The sequence below is a fragment of the Phoca vitulina genome, unplaced genomic scaffold (assembly GCF_004348235.1).
Source record: "Phoca vitulina isolate PV1807 unplaced genomic scaffold, GSC_HSeal_1.0 scaffold71, whole genome shotgun sequence".
Classification (NCBI taxonomy): domain Eukaryota; kingdom Metazoa; phylum Chordata; class Mammalia; order Carnivora; family Phocidae; genus Phoca; species Phoca vitulina.
The window spans coordinates 9,027,431-9,052,359 of record NW_022589774.1 but is presented as its reverse complement, the minus strand read 5'-3'; the positions used below and the strand labels follow the sequence as shown (position 1 = coordinate 9,052,359).

General features: G+C 45.2%; 1 long non-coding RNA gene and 2 pseudogenes across 1 annotated transcript in view; all 3 read left to right on the top strand.

Annotated features, from left to right (window-relative positions):
- Positions 1 to 13,619, top strand: part of LOC116624835 — a 36,736-nt gene extending 23,117 nt beyond the window's left edge. The window contains exons 2-3 of the long non-coding RNA XR_004297959.1: positions 12,467 to 12,753; positions 13,430 to 13,619. This is a non-coding gene — a long non-coding RNA (uncharacterized LOC116624835). The remainder of the gene's footprint in view (positions 1 to 12,466; positions 12,754 to 13,429) is intronic.
- Positions 13,620 to 20,790: 7,171 nt separating this feature from the next.
- Positions 20,791 to 22,195, top strand: LOC116624949 (annotated as a pseudogene).
- Positions 22,196 to 22,376: 181 nt separating this feature from the next.
- On the top strand, positions 22,377 to 23,770 carry LOC116624857 (annotated as a pseudogene).
- Positions 23,771 to 24,929: the final 1,159 nt, after the last annotated feature.

The window sequence follows — 24,929 nt, the reverse complement described above, 5'->3', positions numbered from 1 at the left end:
GTGAGACTGTTCAAGGAAGGACTCCATCATAATCAGGATACGAAAGTCAGTGTCTACAAGATTCTTTTCACTGGGTTTTATTCTCGTCCTTTTCATAGCCTTTTATTATAGCAAAGTGCCAAGTAATTTCTTTGTTTTTAAATTTTTGTCTAACCTTCACTGCAGTGTTATAATATTAAGAGGCAGCAATTAACATTGGTTTAATATTAAGAATAGCAACATTAACCTTGCAGTATTGCAATCATCTCCCTTTCCATCCATAGAGCAAGGGGAAAAATAGGAAAGGTGCTGTGACCTCTCCTTACTAGTCAAGGCAAATATTTAAAACTTCTTGGTCCAGGGACACCTGGGTGGCTCAGTCAGTTAAGCATCTGCCTTCGGCTCAGTTCATGATCCCAGGGTCCTGGGATCAAGTACCGCACCGGGCTCCTTGCTCAGCAGGGAGTATGCTTCTTCTTCTGCCTACTCTGCCTGCCCCTTCCTGTTTGTGAGCTCTCTCTCTGACAAATAAATAAATAAAATCTTTAAAAAAAAAAACAAAACTTCTTGGTCCTATCTGAAAGGTTGACAGATTTCTGATCCCTAAGTCCAAATGACAGATCTTATATCTTCATAGACAAAAATTTAAAAACAAAGAAAGTACTTGGCACTTTGCTATAATAAAAGGCTATGAAAAGGACAAGAATAAAACCCAGTGAAAAGAATCTTGCAGACACTGACTTTCATATCCTGATTTTGATGTTCCAGGTTTATTTTGCTACAGTTGTTTTAAAAATCAGAAATTTGTTTACCCAAAGAATATGAAAACATTAGTTTGAAGGGATATGTGTACCCCTATGTTTATTGCAGCATTATTTACAATAGCCAAGATATGGAAGCAGCCCAAGGCTCCATCCGTAGATGAATGGATAAAGAAGGTGCGGTACACACACATGTGTGTGCGTGCACATACGCGCACACATACGCGCACACTGTGGAATATTATTCAGCCATAAAAAAGAATGAAATCCCGCCATTTGCAACAACATGGATGGAGCTAGAGAGTATAATGCTAAGTGAAATAAGCCAGTCAGAGAAAGACAAATACCATATGATTTCACTCATGTGTGGAATTCAAGAAACAAAACAAACAAAAGGGAAAAAAGAGACAACCCCCCAAACACCAGACTCTTAACTATAGAGAACAAAACAGATGGTTACCAGAGGGGAGGTGGGTGGGAGGATGTGTGAAGTGGGTAAAGAGGATTAAGACTACACCTATCATGATAAGCACTGAGTAATACATGGAATTGCTGAATCACTGTATTGTACCCCTAAAACTAATATAACACAATTTATTAAAAATAGATAAATAAATATCAGAGGTTTTAATGCTGCTAAAGTGGCTTCTCTAAGCACTCTTTAAAAATACTTCTGGCATTTTGTGAAAAGCAAGTGTAAGTTTATTGCCTCTAAAGGGATGTCAAAGACTCAACTAAATTTGATTACCAACTGACGATCTGTCATGTATTTGAAGACAGCGGTTATGTCTCATGGAAGTCTGCAATTTTCTTGGCTAAATATCTTTGCCTCCTTCAGCTATTTTTTATAGGACAGGGCCGCCTGGTTCTGGGTGTTTTGTCTAGTTGTCATTAAGTGTGCTCGTTAATCTAGAAGTGTGGCATCCAGAGTTGACTTTATCACCTCAGATGTGGACTGACCTGAACAAAACAAAGTGGTGTTTCTACAGTCCCTCTTTGGAATGTTACACTTCCATTAATCCTGGCCACATCAACATTAGTTTGTCAACCACATCACAGTATTGACTCACAATAGCTCGTGGTTACCTACAAACTCTAGAATATGTACTGTTATTTCCTTCTCCTGAATGAGAGTAATTATTTAAGCTTTTAATTTTGAAATAATGATAGATTCTTAGGAAGTTGCAAAGATAGTACTGAAAAGTCCTAAGTGCCCTTCTTCCAGTTTCCCCCAACGGTTACACTTTTCTTAACTGTAATATAATATCAAAACCAGGAAATTGACATTGGTACCATGTGTGGATGTAGTACTATGACATTCCAACCCCCCCTTTTTTTTAGAGGGGAAGGAGGGGCAGACAGAGAGGGAGAGAGAATCTTAAGCAGGCTCCCCGCCAGCACAGAGCCTCACTCGGAGCTTGATCTCACAACCCTGAGACCATGATCTGAGCCAAAATCAAGAGTCCCATGCTTACCCAACTGAGCCATCCAGACACACACTTTTTGAATTTTTTTGAATTAAAAACTCTGAGTTCATTAGGTAACAAACCCTATCACTACCTAAGTGTTTTCAGATGGTCTCCTCTTTCACCCTTATTGGTATCATTTGTAATTATTTTTTTTTTTAAAGATTTTATTTATTTATTTATTTATTTATTTATTTATTTATTTATTTGAGAGAGAGAGAGAGAAACAGCATGGAGGGGAGAGGGTCAGAGGGAGAAGCAGGTTCCCTGCTGAGCCGGAAGCCTGATGTGGGGCTCTATCCCAGGACTCTGGGATCATGACCTGAGCCAAAGGCAGTCGCTTAACCAACTGAGCCACCCAGGGGCCCCAGTACCATTTGTAATTATTTTGTCAGTGTTGAATTTTTGAGACCTTCTCATTTCACCAGAACATTCATCTCAACGTTTCCTTTTTTTTTTTTTTAAAGATTATTTATTTGAGAGAGAGAGAGAGAGCAGAGCGAGCGAGAACATGAGTGAGGGGGGAGCAGCAAAGGGAGAAGGAGAAGCAGGCGATCCAGGACCCTGGGACCATGACCTGAGCCAAAGGCACACACTCAACTAACTGAGCCACCCAGGCGCCCCCTCTCAACGTTTCTTAATACTTCTGACAAAAAAACACCCAAACCAACACACCTCTCTCAGGGTTCCCCATATCAGTACATGGCATGACCACTCACTCAATTACTCCAAGTTCTTGGAGACATGGTTCCCCCTCCCCTTCACCCACACCTTATTTCCAATTTATTAGTAAATCGTGTCAATTTTACTTTCAAAAATTTACCCTGAAACTATTTCTTATCACTCCCACTATGACCACCTTGGTCTAAGCTACCATCATTCTGCCCTCTACCCCTGACCTCTGGCCTCCCAACTGACCTCTCAGACCTACTCTTGCTATCCTCAAATCTATTCTCTCCAGAGAGCGTAGAGAGATCCCTTAAAGAAGTAATATGAGCCATTTGCACCCTTCTGCTTAGCACCTCCAGTGACTTCCCATATAATAACTAAATTCTTATTTATACAGCACTTATTATAAGCCAAGGAATCTTAGTGCTTCACATACATTAACTCATTTAACCCTTACAACAACCACCTGAGGTGGGTTCTCCTAGGATTTGCACCTTATAGATGAGGAATTTCCATGAGAGAGAGGGTAAGTGACTTTCCCAAGGTCTTACAGCTACTGTATGGAAGTACCAGGAGGAGACCTCAGGCAGGTCAGCCCCAGTGTGCACAGTACCCGGTTCTACCTTGTGCCTTTTGAAGGAAATCACTAAGCACAACGCACACTTAAGGGAGAGCATTATGTTCCATCTCCTCGAGGGAGAATCATTTACATCAGCGATTTGGAATTCTTCTGCATGGTAGAGCTGTCTCTCCTCCATTTATTTATTCAGTCATTTACTTATATCTCTATGGACTCAAAGATAGGTATTTTACACCTTGGGTTATAATTCAATACTACTTTATCTGATTACTAAACTTATTCCAGCTTGGGACATTGAAAGTGCTTTCGTTCTACTCCCATGTCCCTTTGGCATACTCCCATTAGTGTGGGTTTTTTTGTTTTTGTTTTTATTTTTGAGCACTTCCTTACTTTCTGGCACTACAAGATTGTTTCAAGCTTATCCTGTGTATTTCCTGCCCCAGTCCTGAAATCAGCCATTTGTCCGAAGAGCTTGCTCTAGTTATTAATAACACTTATCACTACTTGACATTTTATTATATATTTATTTGTATATTTGCTTTTTGTTCCTCTCTCCTCTGTCTCTCCTGTAAGTATCACATGGACAGGAGCTTGCTTTATTCAATGCTGTATTCTAGCCATAGAACATGCTTAGCATATGGCATGTGTTCAATTTTGTTGAATCAATTTCTGACCATGGGACCAGTTATCTTTTTGTGGCTCTGAACTTTAATTTGCCCCCCTCCAGAAGCTGGGAATATGAAACTCACCATTTACTTGTTTGGCTGTTCATGGTTATGTTTCCTAAATTTTTCTCGTCTTTATGACCCTGATGACTCCTTACTTGTTGATCAAAAGTAAGTCTAGAATAGCACTTCTTTTATTGCCTCCTCAATTTTGTATGCAAGAAAAGAATTTAGAGAAATTCTGTTTTTAGAAAAAAAATGAGACTTGCAATTTTTCATCATGTCCATATTTTCATTTTCTTTTTTTAATCAGACAAACTAGACTTTACTTTTTTATGTTATTTTTTAAATTTAAATTCAATTAACTAACATATAATGTATTATTGGTTTCAGAGGTAGAGGTCAGTGATTCATCAGTCTTATGTAATACCCAGTGCTCATTACATCACATGTCCTCCTTAATATCCATCCCCCCACTCCAGCAACCCTGTTTTTTTCCTATGATTAAGAGTCTCTTATGGTTTGTCTCCCTCTCTGATTTCATCTGTTTTATTTTTCCTCTCCTCCCCTATGATCCTCTGTTTTGTTTCTTAAATTTCATGTCCATATTTTCTATGCTGTGTTAAGATAGCAGCACCATTCTGAGTCCAGCCGTGTTGCTGCTGCTGATTTACCTTGTCTTTAAACTTCCCCTAAATGGTCTCATACCCTATGCTTGAGTTCATGGCTATCCAAGACTTGCTGCGTCTGCTAGGTCCGGCAAATCTGCAAAGCACCGGCTTCCATGGCCATGTTGCAGTTGCCAGACACTGTCTACTAAGTCCCTAGAAAATCTTTGAAATTGTGTTTGCATTCTTACATGGAAATTTCCAGGTAATTTTGTTACTTAAACTCTGGCTTTACTACTGAACTCCATTATGTATGTCCTCTTCTTAGTGATTTTCTTCTGTGGTCTTTCTTTGCTACGCCTAGCAGCCTTCATAGAAGGCATTTTATCTAGGGATGTCTCCTCATTCTAGTAGAAAACGCCTTGGTTCGTAAAAATGAGTATCCTTTTTGTCACCTTCTTCCTGGTTCTTATTACACTTACTCTAACTTTGTCCAGGATTTCATCCTCTCTTGTTAGTAATAGGTCAGAATGCTAAACCCTATGAGGTGTTTTGTCTTGTTTTTTGTTTTTTGTTTTTTTTAGTGCATTTTCTTAGGCATCTTTTCTCTTTCTACCTTCTGAAATAAACCTGGAACATTGATAGCAATAAGGGCTACTGAAAAAAGATAAAGCAGGCAAGAAATGTGTGAAATGCTGGGGTAGGGGTTGACATTTTAGATAATACAGCTAGGGAAGGCCCTCTAGAAGGGGACTTGGAGTAAAGTGTTGAGGGAGTGACAACCCTGTGGTTGTCTGGGGAAGAGCATTACTGACACAGAGAACTATAAGTGCAAAGGTCCTGAGGTAGGAGCAAGCCTGGAATGATCTAGAAAGAGCAAAGCAACCAATGTGGCTGGTGCCAAGTGAGGGAGAAGGAAATTAGCAGGAGATGAGATCAGGGAGCTATGGGAGGAGGAGTGGGTCATTGAGGTCACAGTATGGACTTTCTGTCTATATACTGAATGAATTATGGGACTCCATTGGAAGTTGTGGATGTGAATGTTTGTGAGTGTGTGTGTGTAGGGGGGGGTGGGTGCACATGTCTAGGAGCTTGCAACTGGGATAAGGTTGAAAAGGCAGACTAGGGCTCAATTTTGCCAGGCATATCCGTAGATGCAGGTATATGTATTTACCAGACTCCTCCTTTTTAGTGGAGAGCCGGGTCATTAAGCAGAAGAGAGAATGCAGGTGTGCAGTAGTGGCCAGACTACAGTTCAGTTTTGAGCATACTGTGGGAACTGTGGGAATATATTGAACCATTGTCAATAGGTTTATTGATAATTTTTAAATTTTGCAGGTAGAGAAACAGATGCAGTCAAAGGTCACGAGTCAGCCAGGTCTTTTGACGGCTAGCTCTGCACCATCTCTAGGCACCACTTTCTTTAGAGATTTAGCTCTGATGGAAATTACCACCAGATCTCTTAACCTGGAACTGGCATCAGAATTATCCAGAACAGAGATTTTTGAAATATGTGTGTCTCAGCCTAACCCTAGGCATTTCGAGTCAATAGTTTGGGGAGGGACCCAGGCACATGTATTTGAAAAAGTTTCCAGGTGATTCTGATGTGCATCCCTGATCAAGGAACCTCTGAACCCATGGAAGAATTAGCCCATTTTAATTTTACAAAACACAAATTAGTGGAATGCCTTAAAAATCCCTACCTTAGCTATTTATGAGCAATAGAAAGATGAGAGATTCTTAGCTGCCATTAAACACAGTTTCCTCTCACTTGGGGAGAATATTACCATTAAGGAATTTTCATCTTCAGTGAAGCTGGGGCTAAAAATGGCATTTGCACTATCTGTGAATGATGGGCAAATTGGTCCTGGGCCTCACTGGGTCCATTTCTCTCAATGTATTGCTCTAATAATCAGTGCCACAGCTCAGAGTAGTTTCTAGAATGCCTCTGCTGGGATGAATATATTTTTATGTTCTTAATTTTAAAAAAACACACTTGTTTAGGGCTTTATAAATTTCAATCTTAGAGGAGAAGAAACTAAATCAGTTTGTTTTTTATTTGTAGGTATTGTTAGACTGACTGATTGACTCTTTGGGTGGACAAATAGCCTCCTTAGGAGGTTCCACATCCCTGATCTAAGAAATAAGACCACAGAAGGTATTTTAATGTAGCAGCTAGGAGCTCAGGTTCCAGGTCAGACAATTCTGAGCTTACTCTGGCTCTCAGCTATGTATCAGCTTTGTGGGTTGGTGTAACTAGTCTTGGCTTCATCATCTGTAGAAGGGAATCATAAAGGCATCTATCCTCTTGTATTTTGCAGAGAATAAAAGAGAGTTTATGTAAAATGCTTAGCACAGTGCCTAAATCATAATCTTTAACAAATATTAGCTCTTACCATGTTTCACAGATTCTGAGCCACGTCCTGAAATTGAGTCTTACAATGATAATTTATGGACTTTTTTTTTTTTTAAGGATATGTGAGCTTAAAATCGGTGCTATCTTGGATTTGATGAAATAGGTGTTAATGCTTACTAGAGTATACCATAGTCATCACTTTAGAAAACACAAATTTACACATAACAGTTTATGAGTTAATCCCTAATGTTTTGTTTGAATAACTTGAATAGGTCCAGAAGATATTTATTTGTATTAGCAACTATGTCAATGTATCTATGCAGTAATAATGAATACTTTCTTTCAAAAATGTTGCAATATGTCACCTCTTTATTAATTCCTTCCAAAAAGGCAAATTGATGGCATTTTCCACACCTGTAAAAATGATCTCTTTCTTAGGCGGACAATGGCAGTTAAATATTATCTGAATCTACTGAGGATGGCATAATGGTCTTTGGTTGCTGCAGGAGAGATTGCAGTCAGAGATGAAGGAGAACCGGGTGGAAGTGTAGACAGAACTATTCATGGTGGGTTCCCCTTGTCCCCTGCTCTGAGCTGACCTGACCCTAATGAAGAGTCCTTGGAGACTTGCAGTGTCTATTGTAGGAATACTGCTAAGGATATATCCATCACATTGCTCAGGGTTCCCCTTTTTGTTTAGTTTATTCCGCGAATATTCACTGAGGCTCCTCCTAAGTGCCAGACTCTATCCTAGGATATACAAACCAGGTCCTTGTGCTCACAGACCCTAAATAATGGGAGAAATACACAATAGGCAAATTATCAAATAAATTGAAAATTTTCATGTAGTGATTAGGTGTTTTAAAAAAAAGGGTGAAGCAATACCACCTTGGGGATGGGGGGAGGAGGAAGACAGCTTTCAACTGGGCAGTCAGAAGCAGCTTCTCTCTAGGATGAGACTCTGAGCTGAGGCCTGAATGACAAGAATTAGTTGGACATGCAGTGATTTGAGCAAAGGGCATGCTGGGAAACACACACACACACACGTTGCACAAAGGTCTTGAGTCAGGAATGACCCTGGTGTGTTCAAGGAGCAAAGTGGAAACCAGTGTGCTAGTTGTTGAGATTGAAGGTCTGGGAAGGACTTGTGCATCAGGCTTTCCAGGGGAGGGGGAAGATGCTAGAGCTTAGAAACACACTGGAGTTGCTCAGCCGTATTCATCTTATGGACCCCATGAACTGGATATCTGAACTCATTTAAATCCCTTTCTCATCCACTGCTCAAAAGCTTAGGGCCAGATCTGTGACCTTTGGTAAGTGCCTAGGAGCCTGCGTTTTGTATTAACTACTTTCCTGGCGCCATCTTGCACCCAACCCTGTATGTCCTTTTTCTTTCTCTCTAACACTTCTTTATTGTACCTAGTTCTGGTTTGTGTTATCTTTTAGGTAAGTCACTTCAAATCCATTTGTGGATGAAGGTGGGTGTACAGTACATACATTCATAGACACAAGTGGAGGGATGGGGGTAGTGACGTCTCCTTCATGGAGTCTTCAGAACAGTATAGATTTTTCTTATCCGGCTGAACTCAGAGGCTGGCTTCTCTGTCTATGACTTCTGTCTCCTTGGATTTTCACATGTGGGTATGAGTTTGCAGTATTTATGTTCTGTTAAGTCACGAACACTGAATTGAGGAATATGGAACCATTGCTCCAGGGGAGATACAGGGTGAAGTTGTAGGAACCACTGGTCACAACTTTTTTAATCAACCAATCAATGCATACTCATGTTTTATGTGAATTTCTATTTTAAAACACCTTATTTAGCATATATTGTTGATTCATTAATGTGGAATTCATGGCTAACAGCACTAGAACTCGTGCCTGAGCAAAGCTTATCTAACACATGTATTTTCTTTGGAGGGCACATCACAGCCTTCTTGTGCTTAAGAATACCAGACAGCACTTTGGCATTATGCTTGGAGACCATTTAAACAGTGAAATCATTGACAAAAAGCACAAAAATGTGAAAAATTTTGCACTTAATAGACTGCAAAAAGGACACTTGCTTGCGGTATAGGAGTTGAAACATGAAGTCAGAGTATTGCCTAGTTCAACCTTAGCTGGGAACATGTAAGTCCTGCGGCTCCAGTTTTCCTCCATTGTGCATGAGTTTGGGAATGTGTGGAATAGCGCTGCTAGTATTGGTTTTGGGGTTATAAATAAATTTTAGCAAGTAGGCAATTTTGCAAATACAGAAGCCATGAATAATGATTGACTGTATTTAGAAAAAAATCTTGTTACCTTTGATGTAGACCAGGGTAATCCCAGTATTGTGATGCATGTTAGCAAGCCTAAGAGCTCTTTATTCAAGTCCTGGTATGGAGATTATTTTCATTGCTTGGAACAAGGAGCCTACACTATTGGGAACATTTGGCAGTTGACTTAGAAAACCTGTTTCTCAGTGGTTTTTCCTAAGGAAGTTAAGGAACCAGAAGGTATGATCCAAGTGGTCTGTTGGATAAAAAATTCCTTGAAGTACTGTGGTCAAGAGGAGAGTAAAAAATTCCAGCCTTTTACATAGAGAAGCTCTTACTCTCCTGCAAGTCTGGATCTTCCAGGCAGCTGGCCTCAAGACGACTGCCAAGATGGGGTGAAGCAGAGGAACAGGAAGCAAGAATGGGGCTCTTCGGACTGTTTTCTCTTTTTGATCTTCCCATGGCCCATGTTTGTGGTTTCTACCACCTTCCTAGGTATTGGTCTCAGTTCTTCAATCATTCTTGGTGCCCCTTTCCTTCAACCCCACTGATAGCTAAGTTCTATCTGTTATGTGCCTTGAATCTGGGTCCTGCTTTCCATGAACACAGACACTGTCTTACTCCATGCTTCATTAATGTTCTCTAAGCCTGTTGGCATCGATGCTTAATGTTTTTCTCCACCTCAGGCCTCAATTCCCTCTAAGCCAAATTCTTCCTAGAAGAACCCCTTACTCAAAAACCTTCTGTGACTCCCTATATCTACTGATTTGAACTCAAGCACCTTGACTTCAAACTCATCTTTTTTTTAAAGATTTATTTATTTATTTATTTGAGAGAGGAAGAGAGAGAGAGGGAGAGCACACAAGCAGGGGGAGGGGCAGAGGGAGAGGGAGAGACTCTCAAGCAGGCTCCAACCCCCACTGAGCATGGAGCTTGATATAGGGCTCGATCTCACCCCCCTGAGATCATGACCTGACCCGAAACCAAGAGCCACCCAGGCTCAACCAACTGAGCCATCCAGGTGCCCCAACTTCAAACTCATCTACCCCCATTCATAGTTCTTCTCAAAGTTATTCCAGATGCTTTTTCTAGTCATGTCTCTGCTCCTTTACATGTGTTCATATACACTGTCTTCTTGCTATTTTCAAAACATAACTAAAATTTCCATCCCCAAACCATTATTCGTGTTGTACTTTTTTTTTAACAGATATACTTTCTTTCTATATCTACTATTTAAAATTATACACAGGATTAATGACATGTTTCCTAATTTTCCCCAAATGGATGCAATTTTCTACTCCCCAAACTTCTGTCTCATTTTACTTTTGTCTCCAGTGAAGCTTTACATGTTTGCTTCATAGCAATTATTTTTCTCTATATTTTTCTTACTGTTAGTCCTTTTATAAGGACATAAAACTACCTGTTCCCCATAATCCTTAAAGGAGACTTGCACAGAATAGGTGCTCAATAAATATTTATGGAACCTGAATACTGTTCTTAATTATGCTATGGTGATAAGGTAGCCACCTCTCTAGGAAGGAAAGGAGAAAGAGGGGGAGGAATACCACCAGGTGTTTGTACCTGGGCCACCTTGAAAAGTACAAGATGGGTTCAGATAAAAATGGGGAATGTGCTCCAAATCCCAGATATCTAGGAAGCCATGACCAGTCTTAAAATTCCAGAGAGGGCACCTGGGTGGCTCAGATGGTTAAGCGTCTGCCTTCGGCTCAGGTCATGATCCCAGGGTCCTGGGATCGAGTCCCACATCAGGCTCCCTGCTAGGCGGGGAGCCTGCTTCTCCCTCTTCCTCTGCCTCTGCCTCTCTCTCTCTCTCTCTCTCTGACTCTCATGAATTAAAAAAAAAAAAAAATTATAAAAAAAAAAATTCCAGAGAAATGTAAGTTAATTCCACAAATGCACTAGAGGCAAGTATCAAAAAACCCTGGAAGTCTCAAGAATCTCCTCCAAAGGTTATGTAGGACAGCTGTGAGCATCTCTTGAGTGCTGTGGCCTAGATAGGCCCCTGGCTCAGTGCTGAGTCTAGGTGTGGCAAAGCCACCTCAGACTGACCACAGTCCCCTGAGCATCTCTAGCCCTTGGCTGAACAAGAACTTGAGGTTTCAGGAAGATACATGGGCCAGAGACCTTGCCATATGGTGGTAACCAACGTGTTCTTCCCTGTCCAAACTGTCATCTAAAAAAAAAAAAAGTAAGTACTTAGAGTGGGGGTGTGATTGGGGTGGAGCACAGGAGATTCACCTGTGGGTTCTTTCAAGGATAGTGAACAAAGAGGAAGGCCAGAGATTATTCTACAGGCAGTAAAATAGCATACCTGTTTTATTTTAAAATAACAGTCTTTCTCTAAGTTAACCTGAGCCAAAATTGTCTCCATTCACTTACTCCATGCATATTTACTGAGTGCCCATTAGGTTCCAGGCACTTTCCCGGGCACTGGGATATACCATTGTACATTAACAGTCTTACCCCTCTCGGACGATCGGGGCCATCTGCCTGTGGTGATCACAGCCTGTCCTTGTTGCCTAGTGCCCTGAACTTGGTGAGTCCCTTTTGAATATAAGACTGGCATACTCAACAAACTGCCCAGGACTTCATGAAGGAGGTGCTGGCTGAAAGCGGGGAAAGAACTCGGATGTGAGCTCTTGACTGGTGCAGTAGTACTCTACCAGTTAAATGTCTGATCAAGGAGCTACACACCCAGGTGGCTAACTCCAAATGGCAGGGGCCATGCCAGCATCCTGTGAGCCTTCTTTGCAGACTTTCCTTAAGCCTACATGTACTTTTTTTTTTTTTTGAGAGAGAGAGAGAGAATGTGCTTTTGAGCCAGGGGGGAGGGGGAAAGGAGGAGGGAGAGAGAATCTTAAGTGGACTCCACACCCAGCTCAGAGCCCAAGGCAGGGCTTGATCTCACGACCCTGAAATCATGAGTTGGATGCTTAACTGACGGAGCCCCCCAGGCGTCCCACACATGTACATTTTTCAAGTTATCACCTCTTTCCCCTACGCGCTCCCCTCAAAAAAAAAAAAAAAAAAAGTAGAGGGTATATTTCTTCTTCACTCTTTTGTTTTTTATGCTTCTCCTCACTCTGGCTTCTGCCACAACTGACAGCGGAAATGCTGACCTGTCATGAGAAGGGCTTTCTGGGGGACACGTGGCCCCGGGCCGGAGCGGCGACAGCAGCAGGAAGTACAGGAAATCTCATGAGACGGTCTGTTCTTGAGCGTTTGCCAGCCTCCTTCTGCAGTCTCATGAGGGAAAGAGAAGCCTCCAAGTTACTGAGGACGTCACCGGAACACAGTACCAATTCTCAACTGTTTGAGGTTCACCCGTAACTGACTAAAATGACCGCAGGACACAACTGTGAGACTCCAGCCACAGCCGGTGGCCATGGAGCTGTATGTTGAGATACTTTTTACTCTAACGGCTCCACGCTCTCAGGGAGCCCAGGGATGTTGCTGTGGAGTCCTGGGGAGGTCGCGTGAGAGGGGAGGGGTAGTGGTCTGTTTTTGTGAGGCAACAGGGTGGCTGCTAGTTCTAAGGGGAAAAGGGAAAAGTCTGGGTCACAGACCGGAGCCGACCTCTCTGGAAGACTCAGGATGGGGCCCCGTGGCGGCTCGTGTACAATTTGACAATGTAGCTAACGAATACACACACTGTGAGCTCTGGGGTGAAGACATTCGCTCCAAGTCAGCGGCCTTCCCAAAGTTTCATCACTTTGAGAAAGGGAGAGAGAGAGAGGAAGGGAGGAAAGAAGGAAGGAAGAAAGGAAGGAAGGAAGGAAGGAAGGAAGGAAGGAAGGAAGGAAGGAAGGAAGGAAGGGAGGAAAAGAAGAGAGAGAAAGAAAAAGAGAAAGAAAGAGAAAGAAGCTTTCTCTGCCATATCATTGGCAAGTGTTGTTTCCTGATACAGCGAGCCCCGTTCTTAGAAATGGCTGGGCTTCACTGCCAAGGTTTGCTGAAAGCACTGTGTTAAAGCCAACACAGAAAGACTGGCCCCAGGCCGAATGCTCTGACCTATCTAAATCGACCCAGGCACATGTCCAATGACAGCACCCTTTCTTTTTGTTTTCAGCTGCCTCTGATCCTCTGGTACACACCTTGAGAGCTGGGAATTCTGGGGATGCTCTGGGTCTGTCTTACATAACACCAAAAGCACTGGGCCAGGCACATCCCTTACCTTAGAAAAGGCATCTAATGAACCCTGCGGATGACTTCTTCAAGCAAGACTGGCAGCTCAATCTAATTTGGAGGGAAAATGAGAAGCAGCCTAAAATAAGGCCAGAGACCAGATATGGGCCCTGGACCAACCATCACTCATCGGAGCCTGGGATTCCAAAAACCCTCTGCCACTTCTCTTGCCCGAAGGGGACCTCCTCTCTAGGCTGAAAACGTGAAGAGCAGAGCTGGGTATTGCCAGAAGCTTGGTGGAAGACAGCCTGGAATGGGACCTGCCAGTCAGAAGACTAGGACTGGGGCCCCAACATTGTGATCAGTTGAGGATTATCATCTGACTTGTCTCCTGGTGTGCTAATAAGGTCCTCCTTAGGTAGGTAGCAGGGGTGAGAGCATTCCTGGGCAGCTGATAATTTGCATGGAAGGTAATAAATAATGGAATTATAAAATGCAATTGCAATATGTATGCTCAAAACAATGTGTCTTTCTAAAGGAAGCTCAGATATTACTTTAGATGGATTTCCTCCTCCCTTCTCCCCACTGCATACAGCTTCCTGGGTGATTTGAACCTCCCTGCCCACTCTTTTTCAACCTACAATCAAATTCTAACAGTGAGAATTTCTTGAAGAGATGACTAATGCTGATAAGAAACTTAAAGATGTATTTAAAAAAAAAAACATTTCCAAAGCTTGGGAGTGACCCACACACTTAAGATAAGAGGGCTGTTCCACTTCTGCTGGGCAGGGGTGGGGGATGCGGGGTTTTTGTCACTGCTTCTCCTGGGCAGATGCTAAATATCCACTCTCCCCACTGCCACCACCACTGAAAACAGAAACACGCACTCAAGAAGCCTTGCCACGCAGACTGCTGAACAGACAGGCTGAACAGACAGATGTTTTCTAATTAGCATCTATTAACCCTAGGGCTATTATTAAAAGTTGCTTTTTTTGGTTTTATGGTGCAAGTCTCTTATACGTAATACCATAATCATAAAGACGTCCGAATAAAATAAACATTTCAAGTCCCTGCCCATGGCCAATACATCTCTGAATAACAAACGAAGTAGCCGTATTTCCACCTTCATGATGTTGGCATTGAACAATTCTTCCACCTGCCTTATTTTATAGCTGATCCTTTGCAGTAGGTGAGGTAAGTTGGCCGGATTTTACCATTCTCACTTCACAGCAGGGAGGAGTGACAGACATGGAGGTGCATCCCCCTAACCCCTGGCGAGGACGGGACCGCTTCTTTAGGGTTACCTCGGTGGCCAAGAGCTGCCTCACCCGAGTCATGCCCTTCTCAAGGGCAACTGAATCCTGAGGAGGGGTAGGAAGGCCCAGCATTTCAGCCCACCGCAGATCACCGTGATGGGCAACACTCACTCCAGAGCGCCCCACCAGGTGAGCCCAGGCTCTGTCGCACCTGCGTCGCTGTGGAAGCCGAATGACTGAGCGTGACACCAGGTGACCATGAGTCCAGAACTGCTCATCTTGAGCTGACCCCTGTCATATCCACCAAGTAATAAGCTCAGGTGGGCCTTCGATTATAGGATCGAAGGGGTCCATCTGGGATTGAGTAAAGCAGGAATAGAGAGCACATACAGGCTGCGTAACAGAGAGCTCACACCCACGTGGCACCTACCACCCTTGGGTCGGTGACCGTCCCTCCGCTCACACTCCTGGTCCTGTGGGTGGGTCTTCACAACATGCTGAAGGAGGGTCAAAAAGCACAAGCCTGCTTTATGGATGGATTGGCGTAGTGTTTGTGTGAGCGTGAATGTTGGTGACAGCTGGACTATAATCTCACTCAGGCCTGACACTGAAGAAGAAGGGCCAAGAGAAAACTCTGCTGATGAGCAGAGCTTTGAGCCATGCACAAGGTCATCCACATGGTGTGAGAAGAGGAGGGGGCTGAGGTTAGAATACAGATACACTCACCTATTGGAGTCTGATTTTCACAGGCATGATCTCTGATGCCTCACCCAGCCTTATGAGTGAGGGAGTGAGATTTTTGAGATTTTATTTTCCTTCCGTTAGAGGGGCCTCCTTTTTTTTTTCTTTAAGATTTTATTTATTTATTTGAGAGAAGAGAGAGAGAGCAAGCAGAGGGAAAGCGAGAAGCAGGGTCCCTGCTGAGCAGGGAACCTGATGTGGGGCTTGATCCCTGGACCCCGGCATCAGGACCTGAGCGGAAGTCAGATGCTTAACCGACTGAGCCACCCAGGTGCCCCAAGGAAGGCTCCTTTTGTCTCAGGATTGACCTGGCTTCTCTCTGGGGTCCCTCCCTCAGCTCAGAGGGTCCCTCATTGCTTTAGGGGGCCACTCTGTCCTTTCGGGAAGTTGACCGTTCAGGATGACAGAGAGCACACGGCACGCACGGAGAACATATCAAAACCTAATAGCTTCTGAAACTCTATCTCCAGCTCTGGGTTATGGTCCCTCCTGGCACAGACTTCTGAGAAAACTGAACAAGGCCATGTGATTTTCTGTACCGGGCATAGCTAATAATAATACAGATCTAAAGTAAACATACCTAGGCATATATGGAAAGTACACTTAAATTCGCATTTACAGCAATATGGTCAAGTTTTGGAGGAGAAGAGGAGAGTCCTCAATTTGCCACTTAATTGGTGGTATAAGTTAAGCATTTCAGTTTATTGAATTTATTAATATTGCAGTTTATCCACAGTCAGATAGGGGAAAATGAAAAACTATGCTGATATCTTTCAAGAAACTTATTTAAACAACAAGGGTCATTTCTTTATCATGGAAAGAAAGATTGGCCTAAAGAAGTCTGCCACTTTTGTTCCTCTATTCCTCAAAATCCTCAGGGCCTCAGGAAAACAGAGTCAAAAATGGCTGAGAGACCCAGAGGATAATGCCCTTGTTGCCAAAAATCTGAACAAAATTAAATGCAAGAATCCACATCCACATGCAAGAATAATGATGACAATCAGAGTAATCCCATTTAAAATAATCAGGTGAAACTGTTATCTGTGGTTTTAAACCTTTCCTTTTGATAAGAAACACTTGGGGAGTTTTAAAAATATGTAAACACCTGGGCTCTGTTTCCTGAGACTGAGATTCAGTTGTTCTGGGGAGGGAGCTAGGCATCTGCCTTTTTAAAAAGGCTCTCAGGAGGTTTAATGCGCAGCCTTGGTAGGGAACCATAGAACTAGACCTTGACTTAGTACCAGGTAATTTCTATCCCCACAGAAGAACATGCATCTGGCAGGAGGCGGGGGTGCCTAAAGAGGCCTAAAGCAATGATCGAAAAGAGCTCTACAGAAATCAGGTAAACCAAAGCCTACTGTTAGTGACAACCCATGAGTCTCCATATTCAACAAAGATCTTATGAACCTTTCAAAACACAGTATTATTTCAGGTATTTATGCTGAATTGATTATGAATAATTAGACTATAAAATGCAAGGTTAATGTTTTACCATGTTTCTGATTTGAGTTCTGTAAATGGGAGGGCAAATTCCCTATCGGGTGTGCCAATTATTACCAAAAAAAAAAAAAAAATCTGTCCTGTTGCTACTGTCCCAGAGGGTTCCTAAGCCAGCCCAGGCTGCTGATGGATACACTGCAATAGGGGCAGCCCAGTATGGGGAGAAGCATTAGTCTGGAAGCGAGGCGGCTTGGACCTTTGTCCTATTTCTGACACCGAGTTAGTGAGCTATTGAACTGAGATTCTTTTTCATCTGTGAAATGGAGATAATAATGATATTTAAATAACTGGAAAGGTAGTTGTGAGGCTAAATCAGATAAAAGCACTTTATAAAGAGCTGAACATTTATATATAGTACCATTGCTATTCACTATGAGTTTTGTTATTACATTATCATCCTTTCACACGCGACTTGACCCAGTTGAGTCTTAGTCTTGTTGTACAAAAGGCCAATTTGGAAAATTACTCTTTTTTATTATAATCCTCATTACTAAAGTCTTTGTTTTTATTTTGGTTATCATCCTATCTCAGTAGCAAAAAAAAAAAAAAAAAAGAAAAGAAAGAAAAGAAAAAAACAAAGAAGTGTCAACTAGGTGACCCCAGCAAAATGTCCCTGAAAGACAAAATTATTGTAAAGGGTTCTTCTCACCTACGTTATCCAACAGTACTTTTTCTGACTCACTTCAAGGCCCAAGGCAAAGCCAGTGACTTCAGGACTCATGATCCTAACAGCAGAACTGTCCTTGGAGGCCTGTTGTCAGCAGGCAACGAGAGAGTGAGTATGACACCGCTCTGTGAACTATGACGCACTAGGCACGTGTGGGTGATGATGATTTTAGTGGTCGTCATAGAGATGATAGTGTTAATGACAGTGATACAGATCAAGTGGTTAACCTTGAATACATAGGTAAGGACATGAAACACTGGGCGCCACTCGAGTAGGAGATGACTGAAGGAGACAGGGCAGTCTCTGGAAAAAGAGTATAAGTTAGGAAGTATGAAACCGAGGACTGATTGGTTGGGGAGTCTTAGGGTTCTAGGCCTCTACCCCAGCCCTCTCAAATCTGAGAAATGCTGAACAACTTCCTGGTAGTCTTCATTGGGTTTTCTTCCCCACATGCACCTTTCTAGATAGTTCACTTGAAGCTTTGTCACACATGTCTCTTGTTCATCTCAGTCCCTTTTCCCATACAACCTCAGTGGGTTCCACTCTCTAGACCATAGGATCGGTGTCAACTCTGGTCAAAAGTTGGAGTGCAGAAAGGAAGGGGCATGGTGGCAAGGAAGGCCCTCTACTTGTCCCCAGGGATGTTTCATAAATTATGTGTTCTCACAGTCTCCTGACTGCTCACCTTCTAATGGCTCAGCTCTGTTGAGACGGCAAATAGAAGTTTCCACTTGGGTGGGGAAGGCAGACATAAGAACGCATTATCAAACTACCCCAGGTTCTCAGAGCAGGTAGCTACAATTTCATTTTGGTTGGAAAATAAAAAAGACTTCATGGAGGAAGAGAAGTGAGGGCACACTGAAAAAATTCAATAAAAAAACTATACAACTGTGAGAGATGTATAAACCTTCCAAAGATGTTAACTTTTTTTTTTCCCCCCAGATGGGAGAAGAAAAGTATCATTATCCTGTCACAGTACTTCTTCCACATTTTTTGGGTCTCTTATTCTGGTACTTGAAAATTTCTTCCTCTAACAGCTGGGGACTTTTTCCTCCCGAGAGCCATCTGCCCATTCCTGGTTGATACATCTTGGATCAAAACAACTGTGTATAGGACAAACCCTCAGTTCTTCTGGATTGGGGTGGGAAGTCAGAGGTCAAAGACCATCAATCCCTCTCCCAAGCCATGAGCTGTCTCGTTGGGTTAGCACAGAGCAGCAAATGGCCATGAAGTCATGTCCACTGAGACATGTCAGCCTTGTGGAACTTGATCAGGGACATAACTGTGCCAGGCCTGATGTTAATGGCCCCTCTCTCTTAAGGACATGTGGTAGTTGTGAGGATGCTTACAGCGTGCAGTGGGGAATAACACCCCATCTACCTTCATCACAGTACTTGAAACCCAGTCCTTTTGTGATAGGTTTTATCCAAGTGTTTTTTGTTTTTTGTTTTTTAATCTCTGGAAACTTTCCCAAACTCTATTGAGTTTTGTCTCGCTGGCTTCATCTTGCCCCGTGTATTCTAGCAGTTAGTGTCTGGGACTTCTCTTAGAGCAAACTTTCTCATGAGAGGTTTGGGGTGAAGTAGACATTCTTCATATTGACTCTTTTTATAGGAAGATTAGGCAAGAGTCCAGGAATGTAAATAGACAGGCTCAAGAGAATGTTTTGTGTGTGAGCAGATCCCAGAGCATCCCCGGCTGCACTGGGTGGGCGATGGAGCTCAACCAGGAACCCAGTGAAGGCTTATTCTCTTTGTAAACCCCCTGGCTCACTGCAGAAAGAAACGGTGGCTCCAAAGAGTCTCTCCCACAGGGTCAATAAAGCCTATTGCAGCAGACTGCTTTGGCTTTGTGGATGCAGGCCTTCCTATTAGGCCATGATGGAGAGAGAGCCACTGGAAATTAGCCAAAGATAAGCTCTCCTTTTCTTATGGGCACTTGTGAGGGCAAACTGGGAAGAGAGGTGAGGGGGAAGGGTACATGGGTGGGGTCAGGGAAGTCGACAGAAAGAGAGAGAATGTAAAAGGTATCTAGGGGTCTTTGGGCCCATTCACAAGAATGCTGCAAGGTACAGAGAGATAGGGGTGTCTGCATGATCCTGAAATGGGCTCAGGTGGCCATTTGTTTATTCTACATAAAAATTTTGAAATCCACACAGTAAGCTTCCATAGGAGAGAACTATACTTTTATTGTATGTATTTTTTTTAAGATTTTATTTATTTATTTGAGAGAGAGAGTAAGAAGAACAAGCAGGGGGAGGGGCAGAGGGAGAGGAAAAAGCAGACTCCCCGCTGAGCAGGGAGCCTGATGAGGGACTCAATCCCAGGACCCCGGGATCATGACCTGAGCTGAAAGCAGATGCTTAACCGACTGAGCCACCCAGGCACCCCTGTGTGTATATTTTTTAATGTATGTGTGTTTTTAAGTTAAAAGTGTATGTGTACATTTTTAAAATTAAGTTTTAAATTACCCAGCATAGTAATATGCACCTTTGCTAGGTCAGAAGATATCTCCTGAGTGCTCTAGGGTACTAAATTTAGCAGGCTTTAGTAATACTATAATAAAAGTGAATAACTGAAAATGAATGCTATGACATATGGAAAGTTGGGTTATCTTGTGAGCATCTGGAACATTCCATAACAAAAGACTACCTTGGTCCTAGCTTCCTAAACAGTAGATAAAGAAGTTGGGCTGTTTCACTTTAAATAGACTAAGAGGTGACCAGATTTCATGAAGAAATATAAAACAAAATATAAAAAAGTTTGCCTTACATTTGCTTAGGACAAATTAAGGGTACGTGAGCTGAAACAGCAGCAGAGAGAATTTTGGTTAAAACAACAACAACAACAAAAACACAACAACTCACTGATGCAAAAAAAAATTGCGTCCTATTGCCCTGGTGGCTGGATCTAGACTCTGTGGGTCAACTAGTGTTGAATAGGAAAAGCGTCTGACCACAAAGGCATGGGTATGGTTAGGTAAATAGACTGAACACCATGAGATCCAGCTAATGTTCTGTCTCTATGAGGCCACCCTTCCTCCTGTCCACGGTTGAGGCATCACCTTTTTGTAGTAGATGCTGCATTGTGACTACCACCTCTTTGTCCTGAGCACAGTGGTCTGGACACATCAAGCAAGGTCATGTTTTCTGAGCAGGCTGTCCAAAGGGCCCACACTCTCATCTCCCCATCGTCAGCCAACAATGCCACCTTTGCCCGTGTGCCTGTGTCGACTTATACCAAATCCTCCCAGCCCTTCCTGCTGGGGGAGCACAGCTTTAGCCAGCAGTATGCCCCCACTGATGCCACCCGTCTCCTCCAAATGAGGCCCTTCCTGGTGAGCTGGGCTCAACAGCACTGGGCTGATGGAGTCCAAATAAAGAAGCTGTGTGAGCTGCGGCCTGGGGAGAAGTGTTGTGTGTTGGGGACCCTCTTCTTACCACTCCATGCCGCTCCAGGCATCATCCTCTGGGAGATCAATGAAGAGCACAACCTGCTCCCTCGGCCTCCTCGGAGCAAATATATCCACCCGGAGGATGAACTGGTCTTGGAAGATGAATTGCAGTGCCTCAGACTGGAAGGCACCATTGATGTGTCAAAGCTGGTCACAGGGACAGTCCTGGCCATGCTCGCCTCTGTGAGAGACAGTGAGAAGTTTCTGGTGGAGGACCTCTGCTTTGCAAAGCTTGCTCCTGAGAAGCCTGCATCCCACCTTGGCACAGACAGGTTTGTGCTGCTGGTGTCTGGTTTGGGCCTGAGTGGAGGTGCGGTCGGGAGCCTGCTGGACTCCCAGCTGCTGGTGGACGTGGTGACAGGGCAGCTGGGGGATGAGGGGAACGGTGCAGTGCTGCCCACATGTTCTGGGTCATCCTTGAAGGGAACCTCCTAGCCACAATACCCAGAACAGAGATTCCATCAATAAGGCCATGTACTTAACCAAGAAAACCCAGGCAGCCAGCGTGGAGGCTGTCAAAATGCTGGAGGAGATCCTCCTGCAGCTGAGCTCCTCGGTACCCGCGGATGTGATGCCAGGCAAATTTGACCCACCCAACTACATGTCCCCCCAGCAGCCCCTGCACCCCTGCGTGATCCCACTGGCCACTGCCTACTGCAACCTCCAGCTGGTCCCCCATTCCTGCCAAGCCACCCTCGATGGAGTCAGACTCCTAGGGACATCAGGACAGAATGTGAGTGACATTTTCCAGTATAGCAGCAAGGAGGATCACGTGGAGATCCTGGATTGGACCCTACATAAGGGTCACGTCAGCCCCACCGCCCCGACACTAGGTTGCTACCCTTCCTACAAGACCAACCCATTCATCTTTCCTGAGGGCCCTCACAGCTACCTTCTGGGAACACCCCCAGCTTTGGCTCTAAAATCTTCAGAGGCCCAGAGGACCAGAGGGTGCTGCTGGTGGCCGTCCCAGACTTCAGCACCGCGGAGACCACCTGCCTGGTATCTCCGCAGGGCCTGGCCTGCCAGCCCGTCAGCTTCTCAGGCTTCCGCGGCAGAGAAGGACCTGGGGGGCCTGGGTCTGGGCCCCTGACTCACAGCGACCCGAGCCATCTGTTCCCGCAACGTTGGCACTGCAGCAGCATTTGCTTTACAATAAACAAGGTGGAGAGGAGGCAGGCGTGGCGCCCGGCCCGGTGGCAGCTGAGGCGGAGGCCGAGGAGGAGGCGCACTGCCAACACCCCAGGTCGGAGAGCGGAGGGACCCGCGCTTGGTCAAATGCGGCTGCTGCAGGGGAGCCGCTGCCGCTGTCATACGCCCCGCAGGAGCTGCTGGCCAGGGACACGGAGCAGCTGGAGCTCATTCCCGAGAAGAAGGGCCTCTTCCTGAAGCATGTGGAATATGAGGTTTCCAGGCAGCGCTTCAAGTCCTCCGGGAACAGATGGTACGAGGACTTTGCGGTTTTCCACGAGATGCTGCTGCAGAAGCTCTCCCAGCGCGGGGTGCCGGCCCTTCGGCCCAAGAGCAGGCTGGGAGCCCCCCCACCCCCCGCCCCGGGAGTTCCTCGAGGCCAGCGCCCCGCCCTGAGGCGCTTCATTGAGCTGGTGGCCCGGCACCCCTGTTCTCCGAGGATGTGGCCCTCGGGCTGTTCCTGTCCTTCAGTGGCCCTACGGTGCAGAACAAGTTAAGGAATCAGCTCAGTGTGCTGGAGATGAACTCATGAACTGTACCAAGGACTTCCTCCCAGCCGACATCCAGACGCAGTTTGCCGCGAGCGGGGAGCTCATTCGGAACAGCTACAACAGCTTCCACCAGCTTCGCGATCTGGCCGAGCAGGTTGCTTCCAGTGCCATCGGCAGTGCTGCTGACCTTCTCATGTTCGGGAAGGAGCTGAGTGCTTTGGGGTCTGACCCGACCCCGCTCCCCTCCTGGGCCACGCTGAACAGCAGCGCGTGGGGTCCCTTCAACAGGCGCTGAAAGGCCTGTCGTTGAACTTGTACTGCTTGCTGACAAGGCTGCCCAGCAGGGCAAACAGGAAGAGAATGAGGTGGTGGCGAAACTGAAGCCCTTCTTGGATTCGCTCCAGTCCTCTGAAGACCTGTGAGAGCGGCCCGGGAAGGGTGTGCTGCCCAAAGCACCAGCGCGCCGGACACAGGGCCAGCCTGATGAAGAGCAGGTGACGAACGCCGAGCGCCGAGCCCCGAGCCCGACTCCCGAGCAGCCGGAGCCCCGCATCGTGGAGCGGGAGAGTGCCGCCCACACGATGCAGCTTGGAGCGTCTTCTCCCCGTAGTGCCTGCACCAGGAGATGCAGCTGGTCCGCGCCCCCTGCCCCTCACCCCCACCCCCATTCTCCTGTCTTTGTCGCCTCTCAGATCCAAGGGCAATAGGAGATGAGCAAGGTAGGGAATGACCGGAAGCCCAAGCTCCACTGCCTCTTCGTTGGACCCAACAGCTCCCTGATCCCGCCGAGGTCCTGCAGGTTGGCGTGTCTCCTCACTAGTGCCCAAGGGGGGGAGCTCCAGGCGGCCTCACTAAAACCTCTTTACAAAAAAACAAAACAAAGCAAAACAAAACAAAAGCGCCTTCCCAAGGTGTCCTCCTACACAGAACCCCCACCACACGTTCCATTTGACTCAAAGCATCGGAGACCTTCCTCAAAGTCATAGGCACCAAGAAGACTCTTCCTTCCCAGAGGCAGCAGAAGCCCTTAATGCCCTCCACATGTGGGAAGAATGTCAGGAGTCCATCACCGGTCGTGGGCTGGGACTTGGGAAAAGTGGGTCCATCCCAACTATGTTGTTCACTGGCTGTGAAACCAGGGCAGATAGTCTGACGTCTCTGGACCCCATGTCAACACCTGTGTCATGAGGGACCTTGACAAGGTCATCTCTTAGCTCCTTCCCAGCCCGGCTTGCGTCATTCCATCGGAACGTGTGCTTTCCCGGGGCTGAGGTGACATCCACGAGTCAGTGCCATTTCGCTGGCTCCTCCCCGCTTCCCCTCTGGGAGATCTCTTCTCCCGAATTTATTTCTGGGAGTCCCCAGGGATCTCTTGCCCATGCTCACGTCTGTCATGTGCTTCCTTTTCGGCCACATTCTCTTCCGGACGTTCACTGCCTGGGGAGCCACCCGGGGACCCCTCGGCCCCACAGCTGCCGGCGCCCTCCCGGCAGCGCTAATGTCCGTGTCGGTGCTGCACGTTGTCCCCAGAGCTGCACAGACCGCCGAACAGCTACCGTCTCCAAAGACTTGGGTGTGGCAGCCTGCAATGCCCCAGTGTGAGCACAGAAGCAGACACCGTGGTCCCCCTTCCGACTTTCAGTTACCATTCATTTCTCTGACATCAGAATTATGCTTTTTACATCTCTTCCAGCTTTGACAACTGTGGTGGTAGCTTGAGCTTGCAGTTTTTCTTTCCCTAGGGCCAAGTGAGGGAGCTGCTGGTGTCCGAGATGGCCACTCCCGCCCCTGCCACCTAAATCCCTTCCGAAGTGACTCTTGCCCACCTTTCTATCACACACACCCAGACAGGTCCGAATCCCTGACATGGGGACTCGAGGCTGAAAAGGAGGACCCTGATATGCTATTTAAAGAAAAGAAAAAAAAAGAAAAGAAAAGAAACAAATCCCAGGAATCTTGAAGCTATTCATCGTGAAGACTATTCATGGAAATTAAACACAGCATCCTTGAATATATACCCTCCACACCTAAGCTTGGGCTATTGTTCCCTTCATAATGACAATTTACCTCTGGGAGTTGGAGAACGGGCATTCACTGCTGCTCAGTACAATCACGTAGCGCTGGATCAGGTATCAGGAGGAAATG